Source organism: Athene noctua, chromosome 1, assembly GCF_965140245.1.
Source record: "Athene noctua chromosome 1, bAthNoc1.hap1.1, whole genome shotgun sequence".
Lineage (NCBI taxonomy): Eukaryota > Metazoa > Chordata > Aves > Strigiformes > Strigidae > Athene > Athene noctua.
Window position 1 is genome coordinate 73,916,358 of NC_134037.1, and position 14,767 is coordinate 73,931,124.

General features: G+C 41.9%; 1 protein-coding gene across 3 annotated transcripts in view; it reads right to left on the reverse strand.

Moving 5' to 3' along the window:
* TAB2 (TGF-beta activated kinase 1 (MAP3K7) binding protein 2) overlaps positions 1-13,187 on the reverse strand; it is an 82,520-nt gene extending 69,333 nt beyond the window's left edge. For 2 of the 3 annotated variants that reach the window (XM_074896584.1, XM_074896582.1), the window contains exon 1: positions 1,831-2,214. The gene's annotated coding sequence lies outside the window, so the exon portion shown is untranslated. Of the gene's footprint in view, positions 1-1,830; positions 2,215-13,084 lie in introns of those variants that run through there. The other variant, XM_074896583.1, reaches the window with a different exon arrangement.
* Between the last annotated feature and the right edge of the window lie 1,580 nt (positions 13,188-14,767).

Here is a 14,767-nt window from a genome sequence, read left to right on the forward strand (position 1 = left end):
GGACAATGCTTTATCAAACATCTCTCAGAAACAAAATTAGGATGACCCAAACTGAATATCTCCTCCAACAGCCTTCTTCCCCCCTTCACCTTTCTCCTGTGAAACAACATAAGAAAAACCCATCAAGATCTTGCCAGATTTTAAAAGAAATCGAGAGTCAGCTCAGCTGCAGTGCAAGCCGAGGTACTACCTACAGGTGAGCATCTATAACTTTAATGTATGGGTAACAGCCACAAGTGACTAAAACTTTCATTTAAATTGAAGGACAGAACTTAACAAAGCTGATGACACGCATCTCCTAATTTGTCAGTGGAACTTCCCTCGTGTCAAAAGCAGATACTAGAATTCTGAGGTTTAACAAAACCCGATTACAGTAATACAGATAAAGAACAAATAATTGAAATGCGTATATGGAATGCAAATGCCCGATTATCTAGTAAATCATTAGCTAAATGCTGAAAATTATTCCCAATTTCAGCAAATCGTGGCCAATCACGAACACAGTGCTACTGCTATAGAGTCACTAGCCCTCCTTATTGCAGTGCATGTGCAGTACCATTTTGGTGGCCAAAGATATGATACAAAACAATTTGAACAGTAAGAGAAAGACATATGCCTTTAAAACATCTACATAACTCAGAATACTGAAAATTATATGCAACACCATTTTCACTGTTCTACAGTTGAACTTCAGAAACAGCTTTATTCAGTCTGTATCAAATACCCTAAACTTATGATAACTAGACAACCACACCTGAAACCTTGCTAAGAAGTATTCCTTCAGAATTGCTTTAAGTATGTACTTAATATCATTAATACAGAAACACGTACAGGTCTCGGGCACAAAGCTCTGCTGAGCTAGCAGATAAAGTACAAAGAACACAAGGTCCCTGCTCTTAAGATCTTGCTCCATCTAACAGGACGGAGCTTTTTAAAACCGGACTTTTAAAACAAGCCTTTCAATGAATGAGACAAGGTACTGCACACCTCTGTGTAGAGTTCCCAGGTCTCTCCGAGACAAAACAGAACAAGAGAAGAAGAAAAGAAGAAACCGTATGCGTCTCCTCCCTTCAAAAACCCTCTTATCAAAACCATTTCAAGAATTTTTACTCAATAATTAAGCTGACTCGAAGAATGGAAACTAACGTCCCAAATATACTATATATGGAACGGAGCCCAGCCAGCCCCCGCAAAGACACCGGGCACCAAAAAATCGCACCTCTGACGCGCTGTTCCTCATCCTCAAATGGCGGAGCCTCGCCCAGCGCCCTCACACCTGTCACCTGCTAGGCGCCAGGCCAGCCCCCCCCCCAAGCGAGTCCGCTGGCAGGCCCCTGCCGCTCCCCCCGGGCCGCCGCAGCCCCCCGCCGCGGGCAGGCCGGGGCCGCCGCCCCTCGCCCCCTGACACGCGGGCCCGTCGGATCCCTCCCCGCGCGGGGGAAGCTCCGGCGACTCGCGAAGGAAAATAAGTTTCCATCTCTCGCTGGACGCCCCGCTGCGCGGCGGCTTCCCGTCCCTGCCCTCCCTCCGCTCCCCACCCCGCCGGGGAGGCTGACTCCCACCCCCACCCCGCCCCACCACGCCGGGATGAGCGGGGTGCCGGGGGCTGCTCCCGCCCCGCGCACAGGCCTCCGCTGCCCTCGCAGAGCCCGACGAGGAGGACAGAGGTTCCGGGGGCGCCGCGGGCCCCCTGCCCCTCTCAGGCCTGCGGGCCGGGCCGGGCCAGTCCCCCGCGCCTCTCCCTGCAGCCCCCCGGGGATGGGACCAGCCCCGCCAGGAAACCAGCCCGAGGAGCTGCCACCAGGCCCGCCTCGGCGGGGTCAGCCTTACCCCGCTGCTGCTGCTCCTGCTGCTTCTCCTCCTCCTCCGCCTCCTCCTCCTCCTCCTCCGCCTCCCCCACCACGGCAGCAGCCGCCGCCACTACCGCCGCCACCAGCGCCGCCGCCGCCTCCGCCCGGCAGGGGGGACCCCGTCGACCCGACCCGCTCCGCAGCCTCCTGCCGCCGCCGTTCCGCTCCGGGGGGGGAGAAGGAGGAGGAGGCAGGGAAACAGGGAGGCCGTGCTGCCGCCGCGGGCAGGAGGAGCGGGGAGGCCGGGGGTAAGCGGGTGGCTAAGCGGGTGGGTGGGTGCCTGCGGCGCCGCTCCCGTCCTCAGCTGGAACCGCTCCGGCTGCGCGTCGCTCCCGGCCTCCTCCTCCTCCTCCCTCCCCCACGCTCGCTAAGCTCCAAATCAAAATAGTGTCACAATATGGCGGCGGCGGCACAAGCATCGCGAGACCGGGCCCCGAGCGCTAACGGGATGCGCCGCGCGCCAATGGGCGCCGCGGCGGGGCGGGGCCTCCGCGGGGCGCGGGGGGCGGCGCGGGCGCGTGGAGGCGGCGGGCCGCCGCCTCCACGCGCCCGCGCCGCCCCCCGCGCCCGCCGTGCGGGTGTTAACGGCTGCTGCCGGGGAGCTGCGGCCGGGCCCGGTGACCCTCGGACACTCTAGCCCCGTCCCTTCCCCCTCCTTCACCACACCGGCCGCTGGTCGTGGCTACCGCTCCGCCGGGCCCGTCGCCAAGGGAGGGAGGCGGCGGCGGCAGGGGGTGGGTAGGTGGTCTGCCCGCCGGGGAAAGAGGAGGCCGGCGGGAAACGAAGCGGGGTTTAAGAGAGCGGAGGGAGGAAGGGCAGCCACCACAAAGGGTAGTATCTGCAAGGGGAAAAAAAAAAAAAAAACAACAAAAACTTGTGAAAAGCAGGATTCATTAAAAAAGCCACCCCTATATCCCGAACGGTTGCCCTGAGAGGGAATTGCCTGACGCTTTCTGTCACAAATGCTGGTGCGCTCTCTGAATATGTGATTTCCATCATGCTGCTGAGGTAAATTTTGGCCTAGTTCTCTCCAAAATGCCGACAGGCGAGACGGGGCCGTACGCCGGTCACTGAAACCCCCTTCTTCGCTCAGGTTGGACCCGCGGAAGGGATCCCCCAGCCAGTCTGCGGGGCCAGCCAGGCCTTGATCCGTAAGAGGGAAGCCTTGCCAGCCTCAGAGCCCTCCTGCCCCACGGGTCCGAACATGCAGACTTGAAAATAGGGATCAAGTCCCTCCTTCGATAGGAAGGCAAACATCCTTGATTTTAGTGGGATGTTCAGGAAGGTCTTTGTATTTCCATAATTCAGGAAGTTTAATTGAAAATGAAAAGACAACTTTTAGATGAGTTTGTAAATCATCCAGTCAATCAATTGGGTTTTGGGGGTGTGATACCTTACACCACTTACTCTGTCTCACTCTCCTTGTATTGCCTTTCTTCCTATATCTCTTAGATCCTCCTCCCTCCTTGCAGCGAGCAGGTGGTGCTCGTGATGTCTAACAGTTCACCCATCCATTCTTGGGTAACCCTACTCTGCGAAATACAGTCTGAAACAAAAATTGTTTAAAAGTAATGTTTATCACCTGTAGCAGAAGGAAACTGGCTGAAACCCTGCAACCTGGAATGCTGCCCGGCAGGGAAGGGGATGTGGTGGGTCTTTCAAATTTTCCCGTACAGCAGTGGTACTGGGCAGAAATCAGTAGAGAGATGTATTTTCCCCACCCTAACTCCCAGAGGCACCAGTGGTTTCCAGTGTGTTCCACTGTATGTAAGGAACTACAAAACTACCAGGCCATAGTTATCTCAAACCTTCAAAGCTGCACTCTCCATTTTGATGGTGGGATGGCCACACTTTCTTCACAAGACATCAGCTGTCAGATTGGCCAGTTGACAACTGTGAGATAAAATGCCATAAACTAATAAAAAAACCTAACATGCGCTACGCAGGACCTAAATTATTTGTGACAATTTAGGCTAAGTGTTCTGTTACAAAAAATAAAGTTGACTTTGTCATTGCAACAATGGATATTTTCAGAAATGATTGAAAATACATTTTCCAAATGAAAGTATTGACAGTGAAAACAACCACTCTCAACTGCATTTAGTCAAAACTCAAACAGAGAGAATCCCAGGGTAAGCAACTGCAGAGACGAGGTTTGCTTGGAGTAGGCAAGGACGGAGAGAACATGACACCGAGTCTAATAGCGAGTTGTTATGCTGAAAGGAAAAAGAAAAAAGGAAAAAAGGAAGACAGGTTTTTCCCTCACAAAATGTGGAAATATAGGTGTGTATATACATTGTAGTAAGAACCAGTCATTTTCAAGCTACAGTAGTCTGCAGGTTTTTTGTATGTCAGCAGCATAGCACATGAAACGCACATGTCCAAAGTTTTTTACTCAAACTATCTTGTGTCAAAGTTGTACAGGACTGAGAATCTGTTGAAATTTGTTTGTTAATTGTAAACAAAATAGTATTTCCCCAAACCCAGCCAGAAATTAATATAGACCCTCAAAGATGGGTAATGGGGCATCTAGAAAGAAGATGCAATGGAAACATCAGATCACAGAGGTACTGGGGTTGTTCCTCTGTAATTGTTCAGGTACATTAATCAAACCTTTCTCTTTTGTGACCCATGCTGTAGGCAACTCATGATCTGCCCAGTCATCTGCTCAAGCACACTGCTGTTCAACTCTTCCAGCATAACTGTTTCAAACTTTGCTAAGCCATACCTGACCTTTCAGACAGATAGGATAGTATATTTACATGAATACATTTTGTGCCCTAGAAACTGAGTTTACTTTGCTAAATTTAATACCAAGTTAAGTATTTGACCCTTTTGCCTACAGTTGCTAGCTAAAACAGGGATTTGCCACAGGAAAGTGAAAGACCATCTCTCACTGCTCCATCAGCAGTATTTACTGCAGTGCTTTAAGCACCGGGATCATGTGAGTGAGCTGCACAGTCCTTCCCCCCCCCGGCCTCCCCAAACTCTCCACATTTCATCTGCCTGAGCCCATTGCTAAAGCTGCTCTTCTCTATAGTGGCTAATTTTTTAATATTTTTTTTTCACACCTTTCAAAAATCAAATAGCAGTGTATTTAGAAAAATAGTTCTGCGTACTGAGATTCAGAAAGTGAAGTCTGGTTGCTTAGATTGCACATGTGGGCAGTTACGAAAAGCTGTTGCTCCCTGATGTTTTTCTTTTCAATCCGCAGCATGCAAACAGCTCCACTATCATTGTTGAGACTTCACTGGTTTTCCAGGTTGCTCCCTTCCTTTCTTCAAGATAGCACCAGCTTTTTTACTTCCTAACAGCTCATCTATTTAGGAGTAGAGAGCAAACATGACATTTGAGATAAGGATATGATTAAGAGGTGCCTTAGTAGTTCACGAGTTCTAACAGCCTTGCAAGATTTGGATAAGGCCTTTCCATAAGGGAAATCCATTGAGAAACAGTCTACCCGGCATTTCAACTTTAAAAGCATAGTGAGCTGTGTTACAGTGGAGAGTTACTGTAGGCTATGGATTAATCTGACAACTGAAATAATATGTTTTTGGGGACTTGGTAAAACTTTTTTTTTTTTTCCCCAGTATCTTAAAAACCCCACTCATTTATATTGATCATGAGTGTCTTAGAAGAATGTTTATACTTGAAGGAAAGTATCTTAGCCTAGCCAAAGCAATTCTGAAGTTTTTAAAAATAATTGTTTTAAAACTGGGAAGGACCGCCAAATTAAATCGATCTTTTGACTAAGTCAGAAAAAGTACATCGTTGACAGCATCAGTAATTTACAGATCTTTCAGTGTTCTGAATAAGAGAATTAAAACCGTATGAATAAAAGCTCATATATGTTTACATGACATACAGTTGAGTCAATACCTACTATGGAGACAAATTATTATTTAATACTACTATATACCTCTTTTATGAAACTATTGTTTGATAACTTAGTGACATAAAACATAGAAAGCCAAGACCATTTGAGGATCCAAGATACTTCAGAAGAAATACTGATTGTGTTTCTTCCCAAATCCACTGTTCCCTGTGCTTTGTGAGAAATGCAATAGAAAGTAACGATACAAATTAATTTCTACTTTTATTAAGATTTATATAATACCAGTATATAGTCACTGAATGTCTTTAGGGTCTTGATTCAGCAAAACACCTAGTCTCTTGCTAAAGCCCATCTTTATTCAGGTACTTACTTTTCAACCACTTGCTTAAACTTTACGCTGTTTTGAAGCCTGAGGCAAAGAATGGGCTTAAGTGTTTTTCTGGACAGGTATAACTTGCTGATCTGAGACAGGAAACCTACCTTGAAGCCCAAACAAATGACTTTCCTGTTCCAGATTCAAATCAGGCATGCATGAATGTTTTCATAGTAAAAACCCTTGCAGAATGTCCTACAGCTCTTTCATTTTCCAGTTACTGATTTTAACCTCTGCTGTCTCATTGACTTCAGCCAAATCCCTTTCCTTTATGCACTTTGTAACTGTGAGAATGAGAGTGCAAACCGCAATACACTTAATCTTATTATATATGTTAACACACAAGGTGCAATAACTATATTGTGTTTAAATTCCCCCAAATGTGGAGGAGGTTATCGGGAGGTGGCTAGTATATTTTAAAAAATAATCTGAAGTACCTAAATGGTACTTCTAACCATAAATGGTTCATGGTATTAGATTTCTCCATCATCTTCTGGCCTTCTGCCCCACTGCAGTAATTACCTTAACTCCTCACCCAATAATAAAACTCTCTGAACAAATCCTGTGCCTGTTATTAAGTAAAATTAAAGCTTAGTACAGATTCTTTGCATTCTTTCTTCAGCTGTGGTGCTTGACAGCTTGCATGGTACAAATGAAACACACAAAGCCTTTAAGCCATCCCATATTGAAAAAAAGGTAACTCAGAGCTTTCTAATGCTGACATGTATTACAAACAGTAAATTTTCATGAAGAGCATTACTGGATTCTCCATTTCTGTAGAAAACTCAGTGGTGTAACAAAACAATCAGTCATATAAGTTTATATATGCACTGTACCAGTTTGTTTCCTCCTGGATCTCATGCAAGCCCTTGTAAGGAGAAGGCAGCTCAGATTCCAGGTCCACTCTGTCCTAGGTCTGTCTGAGATTGCCCACAGGAGAGAAAATTGAAGGAATACATTTGACTATGTAACCAGCTATCTACTAGCTGTGTCAAAATCACCGAGCTCCTTTTCTACCTGTGTGACTTTCAAGTTCCAAGTTGACCTGTGTTTCAGTCATCTCCTCTCAAGGGTTTACCTTTTCTGTGGGAAAGATCACTTGTATGTACCCACAGTTAAAAATGTTTCAGTATCACAAGGAAAATATTAAGAAATACTGAACTTTTAACTCCTCAGCTCACTAGCATTAAGAAAGGTCATCTCATCTCTAAGCTAAAATGCTCAATACCACTAGGAAAACCAATAGAGAAAATCAGGTGGTCATTCATGAAAACAATTAGCTAGTATCTCGGCTGTTTTCAGCTACTACAATATCATGTAGAGGTAGAAGAGGAAATTGTAGGACATTTCTTAGGAGTTGGATAACATGCATATTTAAAGGAATGCATTAATGTCCAAAACTTTTACTGTTTACTTGTTGGTACTTTTCTCTTTTCAAGATCTTCTGATAAATAACAAAATACCTTCAAAAAACCATGGAAGTCTGTTCTTTGATCAGGAGGGCATCCATTCTGTGAAATACACACAATCCTCAATGACTATAACCCCAGCTAAGCCAAATGCAAATTTGTGCTTCAATTTAGGCATAGGAAAGTTCTGTTGTCTTTGCTCACACGCTTAAAATTAAGCATATGTTTTAACACTTTACTGGATTAGGGCCCATGTCAGCAAAATAAATTTCTTGGTAAGAAGTAATAAAAATGCAGCTTGCAGTGAGGGACAGCAGAGCCATTCACAGCTACAGAAGCTTTAAAACACTAGCTGGTATTTATATATTTAAAGAAGAAATCAGGCGTTAAACAAAACATTTATTTTAGATAGCTATCTAATTAGTCTGCTACAGAAGCACCCTCATTTTTCTTAATTTGATGAAAAACTTTTTTTGTATCCTTGCATCCCCAAAAGCAAATTAATCTACACATCAAGGAAAAAAAAACGTTTTGCAAGCACAAACTTAAAAAGCAATTTTCTCACTGTTTAGTAACAGCCTGGCTGTTCCAGAGATACCATCACATTCCCTAGAGAAGAGGACAGACAGGATGCCATGCCTTTTAAACACTGAGTTTCACTACACACATGCACCTGAATTTGCTCATTTGAGTGTATGTAATTGTATATAATGGTATATATACAATAAATGTCAGCTAACTAATTCTCTTGTATGCATTGTGCACTGATACACATTAATTTTTAATGCTGAGAACTTCTCTAAATATTTGGTATTGTATGTCTAGCCTTTAAAGAGAACTTACATCATTTGCAAAACCAGAATGGATACAATTCTATTAGACTCTGCCTATGTTAATTTTCTTTTTCCAGCAGAAACATTCTGTAGCTAACAACAGTGCAGCAAAGTATGAATTCTAGAGTAGATACAGCTCCTTTGGCATTTTAAGTGCAGTGATACCTGGACCTGTTCAGAACAGTTCTGTTGTGTCTATCGAGATGCCAGTGGTCACAGCAGCTTCCTCTGCACTAGAGCTTTGGCTCTTCCCAGTAGCGGTGGAGCTGTACCAATGGGAAATCCTCTCACTAATGTCCTTACACAGAAAATGTGTTAAACTCTTTCAGAATAACATCATCAATTATTCCTTTCACATTACTTCACACCTGAAGATGACCAGCACCAGGCAATGCATGTGCATTAATTGCATTTATTACATTTTCTAAAGGAAAATTCTTAATTCAAAAGACAAGACATAATAATTTGTTTTCAAGTTAGCTTTTTCTACCATTTTCAGTAGCCCCTTCCTTATAGCCAATTTTTCAAAGGATGCTGAGTACACAGCCTGCAGGTGCTTGTGCTCATTCTCATTCTTGGCCACAGCCTCTGAGCCCATTGGACAGTTCCAGGCAGACACATTTGTAATTCTCAGGTTTTTCAGAAAACAAGTGTCTGGGGTGCAAAGAGAAACGGTAGTGTCCCTCCCAAAGGAAAGAATAAAGGTGGGTCTTCCCTCACTCTTATGACACATGAGAGAATCCACTGGAAAACAGCCTTGAGACACAGAAAAAATATTTCATCACACCACTGTCACCAAATTCCTGATTTCACTGGGATTCAAAGCTCATCCTCTTTTCATATATTATTTGTACAGTCCACTGCTTGGTCAAGACCTGGTCAACATCCCAATGCCCTACAGTACAAACAGGCACTAAACAGTAATTTTATTGACTGCATAAAATTTATGAGATCACAGATGGGAATTAAAATGACTCCAAGAAAATATTTTCTCCAGTAATCCCTGTGGACAGTTGTGGGACTCTAAATAGCAGCGGTTGTCAAAAAACCCCCATTCTTCCTACCTCTTATGTCAGAGGTTGCTTTTTCTTCAAAATTCACACTTTCACCAACACTTAAGTCCCGTTTTGATTTCTGCAGTGAATGCAGTCGGATACCATTAATCAGGTTAAAGTTTTTTATTGTTTTTAAAATTGCACACTTCTAGTAAACCACTGTGCTACCTGTTCAGCTGGAAATCAGCACTGTGGAACGCATAGTACATACCAGTCATACCTCACTTTCATTGTACGCCTGTCATCTTCTACTAACAGGCAGGAGACCTGAGTACTAATTGAACTTGTGTCGTGCTGCATATGGGCAGATTTTGTGTCAAGATGGTGCTGCAAAGAAGCCTTGGCACTCACCTGCGTATTGACCAGAAGTGTGGGAGAAAGGAGAGTTTGGTTTATTGGCAACAGCAGCAAGATTGTTGTCAGGTAAGTCAAGCTGGCCAGCTAAGCCAAGATGTGCTAACCTGTATGTAGAAACCAGCCCCATATACCAAGCTAGGATATGAGTTGGCCAGAATGACAGTTCAGATTCACCAACAGTTAACACAGTGCTGTGTTTTTAAATAGCTGTAGTAATACAACCATAAAAACTCCCACCAGGTTGAGGTCTCCAGTCTGGGAGCCTTTTCCTAATGCACTACATATTTTAAAGCTTAATCATCAGCCCTTCTCCAAGCATAACTCCTACCCGTTTCAGTTAATCTTTGTCAGAATCAGTCCTGGTGCTGGGTAACAGGCTGCAGTTGAAGTAAAACTTAAAACCAAGTTTCTAATTGCAGAAATGAAGCTCTGAAATAGTCTTCCAACAGTACCGGGGAGTGAAAACTAGTTTCAAAATGTGATAAAAACATATTATTGCAGCTTCATAGAACTATGTTCAATGAACCATAGAGGTCTCATACAGTTCAAATTCCTAGCTACCAAAATCCAATACCTGGTAGTCATCTGAAATTTGTACATGCATTGAACTGTTATTGATTAAAATAATTGTCACTGAGCATTTATTTTAGTGAGACCATCACCCTTAGAAAAACAGAAGATTAAACCAATGTTAGTAACTGGTTTTTTATAGTAAGTCACTTGTTGGCTTGCTTGTAAATACCTGAGGTCCAACAGCATAAACAGGTTTTGTTTTTCATTTAGAGTTTCAGTTTTGTTTTTAGGAGTAATATTTCTGCCCAGAAATCTTGCTACAGTACTATGCACAGATTTCTGTTTCAAATAATGAAGGTCTAAAAAGGCAATGCAATAAGTTACAAAAGCACCTGTGCATTCCCAAGGCAATAAATATTCAAGTAGTAAGTGTGTTTCAAGTATGATTAGTGCTCTTAAGAACTTTGGGGTTACAAATCTATATTTTAAAATCTAAACTAGCTTCTACCCATCAGCTTATATAGGAGAGAACCTCTCCCCAAAACAACATGCAATAAAGAGCCCAGAAAAGAAAGTTAGGTTTCGATTATGGTTATTCTAACCCTGAAAGAAAACAAAGGAAGATCTCACTGAAGGAAAAACAGATGTGGAAAACAATTAAGACAGTGTTAAGCTGCTGCAGCTGAGACTCATAAAGTACCTGTATAAAAAAAAAAAGTAACAGCATGCTGTACAAGAGGAGGCTAGAGATGATTTTTAAAGTGTCTAGGTCAAGATGCCCTAAATAACAGGTTTCCTTTTGATTGTTCATCTGTGATAAGTCATTCATTCAATGTATCCGATTTTTAGCTTAAGAATGCCATTCATTTTGATTCATGATTCCATCTACTTTAATCTACAGACTTTATTTCTCATACCTGTAGCACACACAAATTTGTAGTTTGAAGCTTAGATAATGCAGCTTCAAAAAAGGAAAGACTTAGACCCCATGGCCATGTAACTGGGCAATACAACTACAAGCACGTTCTGTTTCTTTTAGAGATATGATGAGTTGTACAGGAAAATTATATGTATGTAGTCGCCCTGAAGCAACATAGTGATGAAAAAACTGTACCTGGTATTATTTCAGAATGAATCAAACAGAAATGTTGTAAAAGGGAGGGAGAAAAGGTTGCAGTACAGTATGTAATTTTCTGCTGAAATGAAAGGACATCCTGTCATAGATGATGCAATAAAATAATAGTGTACAACATTAAAACATAATACATTGCAATAAAGGAGTTGGCTTGCAGATAGTACACCTACATTTCCTGTAAGATGTTTCATATTCCAGCTGTCTCACTAAAATGAAGAACTCTTTCATGGACATTTTAGGGCAAACATTGCCTTTTATTCATATCGATTGGTAATAATTCCTAGAAATTGCTCTAACCATTTTATGATAGAGAAACAATAAAAAGTGGATAATTTTGAAACAGCAATAATTTGATAAAACTTTTAAGAAAAAAAATGTATGTATTACTTTGGGAAGTACTTTTAGCAGTATTGTGGTGGTATCACTTCTAGGCACTGAAATTAGGCTGAAAATAGCTATTGAAATATAGGAGAGTTGCAGTATCTGTATCAGTTTACATCTTCTTGAGATAATCCAGTGCCCTGCTTTAAATCTACAGATTGGATAATCAGAGTGTTCAAATGCACACTTAAAATGTTTTTCTGAGCACAGTTCCAGGGTCCTCGTAATGCAGCTAGCAGAGATACTTTCTGCTCTGGTTACCTGGCGAAGCATTAAGTTAATATAGCTTTTAATCTTTGTACTTTAGGAAAAGATCAGCGGTTAATAAGAACTTGTTTAACAGATAAGTTTTGTATTTTAAGAGGCCTCATTACTGTGTTTTTGGTACAAACATTTTAAATGCCACAAGGTCTATGGTGCCGTCACCATTAATTTTTAGTTTAGTACTAGCTAGGAGAGCATTTCAAATGTAAATCTGAAGGCTTTTGGTCATTGACCTTGTGGAGCTGACTAGTCTAGATTGTAGTGACATCCTGTGTTCATGACATAACTCCAGGCAAAATTAGGCAAAATTGTTTGGAGCATCATACCAGCAGCAATGCAATGCTATGTCAAATCAATCTGTGCAATCAGAAGATCTCCCATCTGGCTTATAACAACCTATGCAGAAGTAGAGAGAGGGACACAAGGAAATACCAGACAGCAGCTTGTGGAGCACAGCTACAGCCCCAGGTGACTCTGCAGCCCAGCTTGAAATAGATCCCTTATTAATCGAGATAATTGTATGAGAGTTCTTTCATGTTAGTACTCAACACACAGTACCTGGACCGTGATGGCAATACGTGCCGTAAAGACACCCTGCTTAGGAGTGTGTAATCAGCAGATACTGAAAGCAGTACAATGTGTCTTTCAATCACATATAAGGCAGAGCAGTTGTTTGCATGTGCTCTAAAGGAACTACTGTTTATATTGCTATCCTGGCAAAGTAAAGGGCTGGGGGCATGGGGAGAGATAATTCTGTCTTATTTTTGTGGGAAAAACAGAGAATGAGAAGTGAGCAAGAGGTTCCTGGCAGAAGTAATGACTGAAACACTGTTAATAAAGACATTTGTTGAGCGCTGTAATTCCTAACATTTTAATTCTGTAGGAAGTTGCTCACCTGTAAAATATTTATTTCCTTTTGTGGTCAGGGAAAAAAAAAAGTTCCATCCACTTAACACTGGAGACATGACAAGTGTCTTAATTAAAAGGCGAGCATGTAGGACAGCACTGTAACAGATTTGTAACAAACAAATCTACATGTAGGAAAAACTCTCGCAAAACACAGAGAGCAGCAGAATTACCTGAGCAAAGGATAGGTCCTTCCCCCTAGTGCAGAACAGGTTCCTTGGCACACGTGAAGGAAGCTCAGGCTGAATGGAGGCACACTGGGAGCATGGAGCCATTGTCATCTGGTTTGCATACAACACAGAACAACATGAAAACACAGAACCCCTTCACCCTGACAACAGCTGAGAAATAGGTCAAATGCATGACTGAAGTATTTCAAAATACAGAACAGTTCCATTATATGAACATTTTTTCTCTTCCATGATACTCTCAACATAACATTTCTGCCTTGTATTAGATAAAATTCTATTATTAGAATTCCTTTAGTTTCCAACATGCTTAAAACAAAAGAAATCAAAATTTCTATTGATGTTTACTGGTTCATGTCTGCCAGCATACTCTCCCTTAGCAAAGTTTTACAATTCTTAGATTTAAACTTATGAACAAGCAGCTCTTCTTGTTATTTGTGCTTCTGTGTTTCCTTTTAAAACTCAAAACTTAGGCCTTTTAATTGTGTAGGGGTTTTTCTTATTCACAGCTTATTAAAAACATTTTTACTAGAGTCAGTTCTTGGTCATAGTTCACATTAGTTTGTTTCAGTTCTTTTTTTTGAAAGTGGCTGGCTGACATGTGTTCTCACCTTCATGAAATGATCCTTTTTTAAAACAGGAAGAACTTCTGAGTAAACAATGTCATATTAGGCTTTGTAAACAAGAATAAAGTCAGCAAGATACAGAAAGTAATCTTGTCCTACTCAGCACTGACTTTTGGAGTTCAGTATGGCTTTAGATCAGTTTTATTGAAACCAGAGAAGAGCAACAAGAAGTCAGAAAAATGCAACCTATGAGGAAAAGATTGAAAGAACTGGTGCTGTTTGATCAAGAGAAGAAAATGCTGAAGGCAGATAAAATAACAGTTTTCAGATATGGAACAGCTGCTTTAAAAAAAGAAGTTTTCAATTGCTGCAAGGTTTGTGGCTAGCCCTTAAGTGAACCTTTCTAAACAGTGAGTGCAACAAAAGCATTACAATAGCTAGGGGAGTTCACACAGTTCCATCTTTGGAGATTTCTACAAACAGGTTAATGTATAAACATTTGTCGGGAATGCTGTAGGGTATAGTTCATCCCACAGGGGATGTATTAAATTGCTTTTTTAAGTCCCTCCCCAGGCCCATTTCTATTATACACAATTCTGGCTATACAATAAAAATCTGAATTAAGATACAAACTTTTTTTTTTTTAGTTTATCACAGTTTTTACTGTTGTGATCAACTCCTGTATCAATGTAAAACACTACCATGTGAGACATGACAAAAAATGTTGTTCAATGTAAACAGAAAAAATATCTTCATTTTTACAATGTCTACCATTCACAAAATGCTATACTTCTCGTCTTTATCTCTTCCATCACACTAACAGGTGACAAAGGAACTAGTCACTATTCTTTAATGCTGTCTGGTATGAGAAATTATCATCTCATGCATTATCACTACGAAGACTGTCCATGAATGTTCCAGCTCTTGTGTTCCAATTTATAAACAAAGGATTGTAAAGGATCTCCTGGGTCATCAAGCCCAGGTCCCTGTTATCAGAGTCATCCCTGAAGTCTCTAATCTATCAAGCTTAAATTTGTTTACAAAGTTCTATGTTAAAATGTCACTTCTATTATACTGACTGGGCAGCTGTTCCAGACCTCTC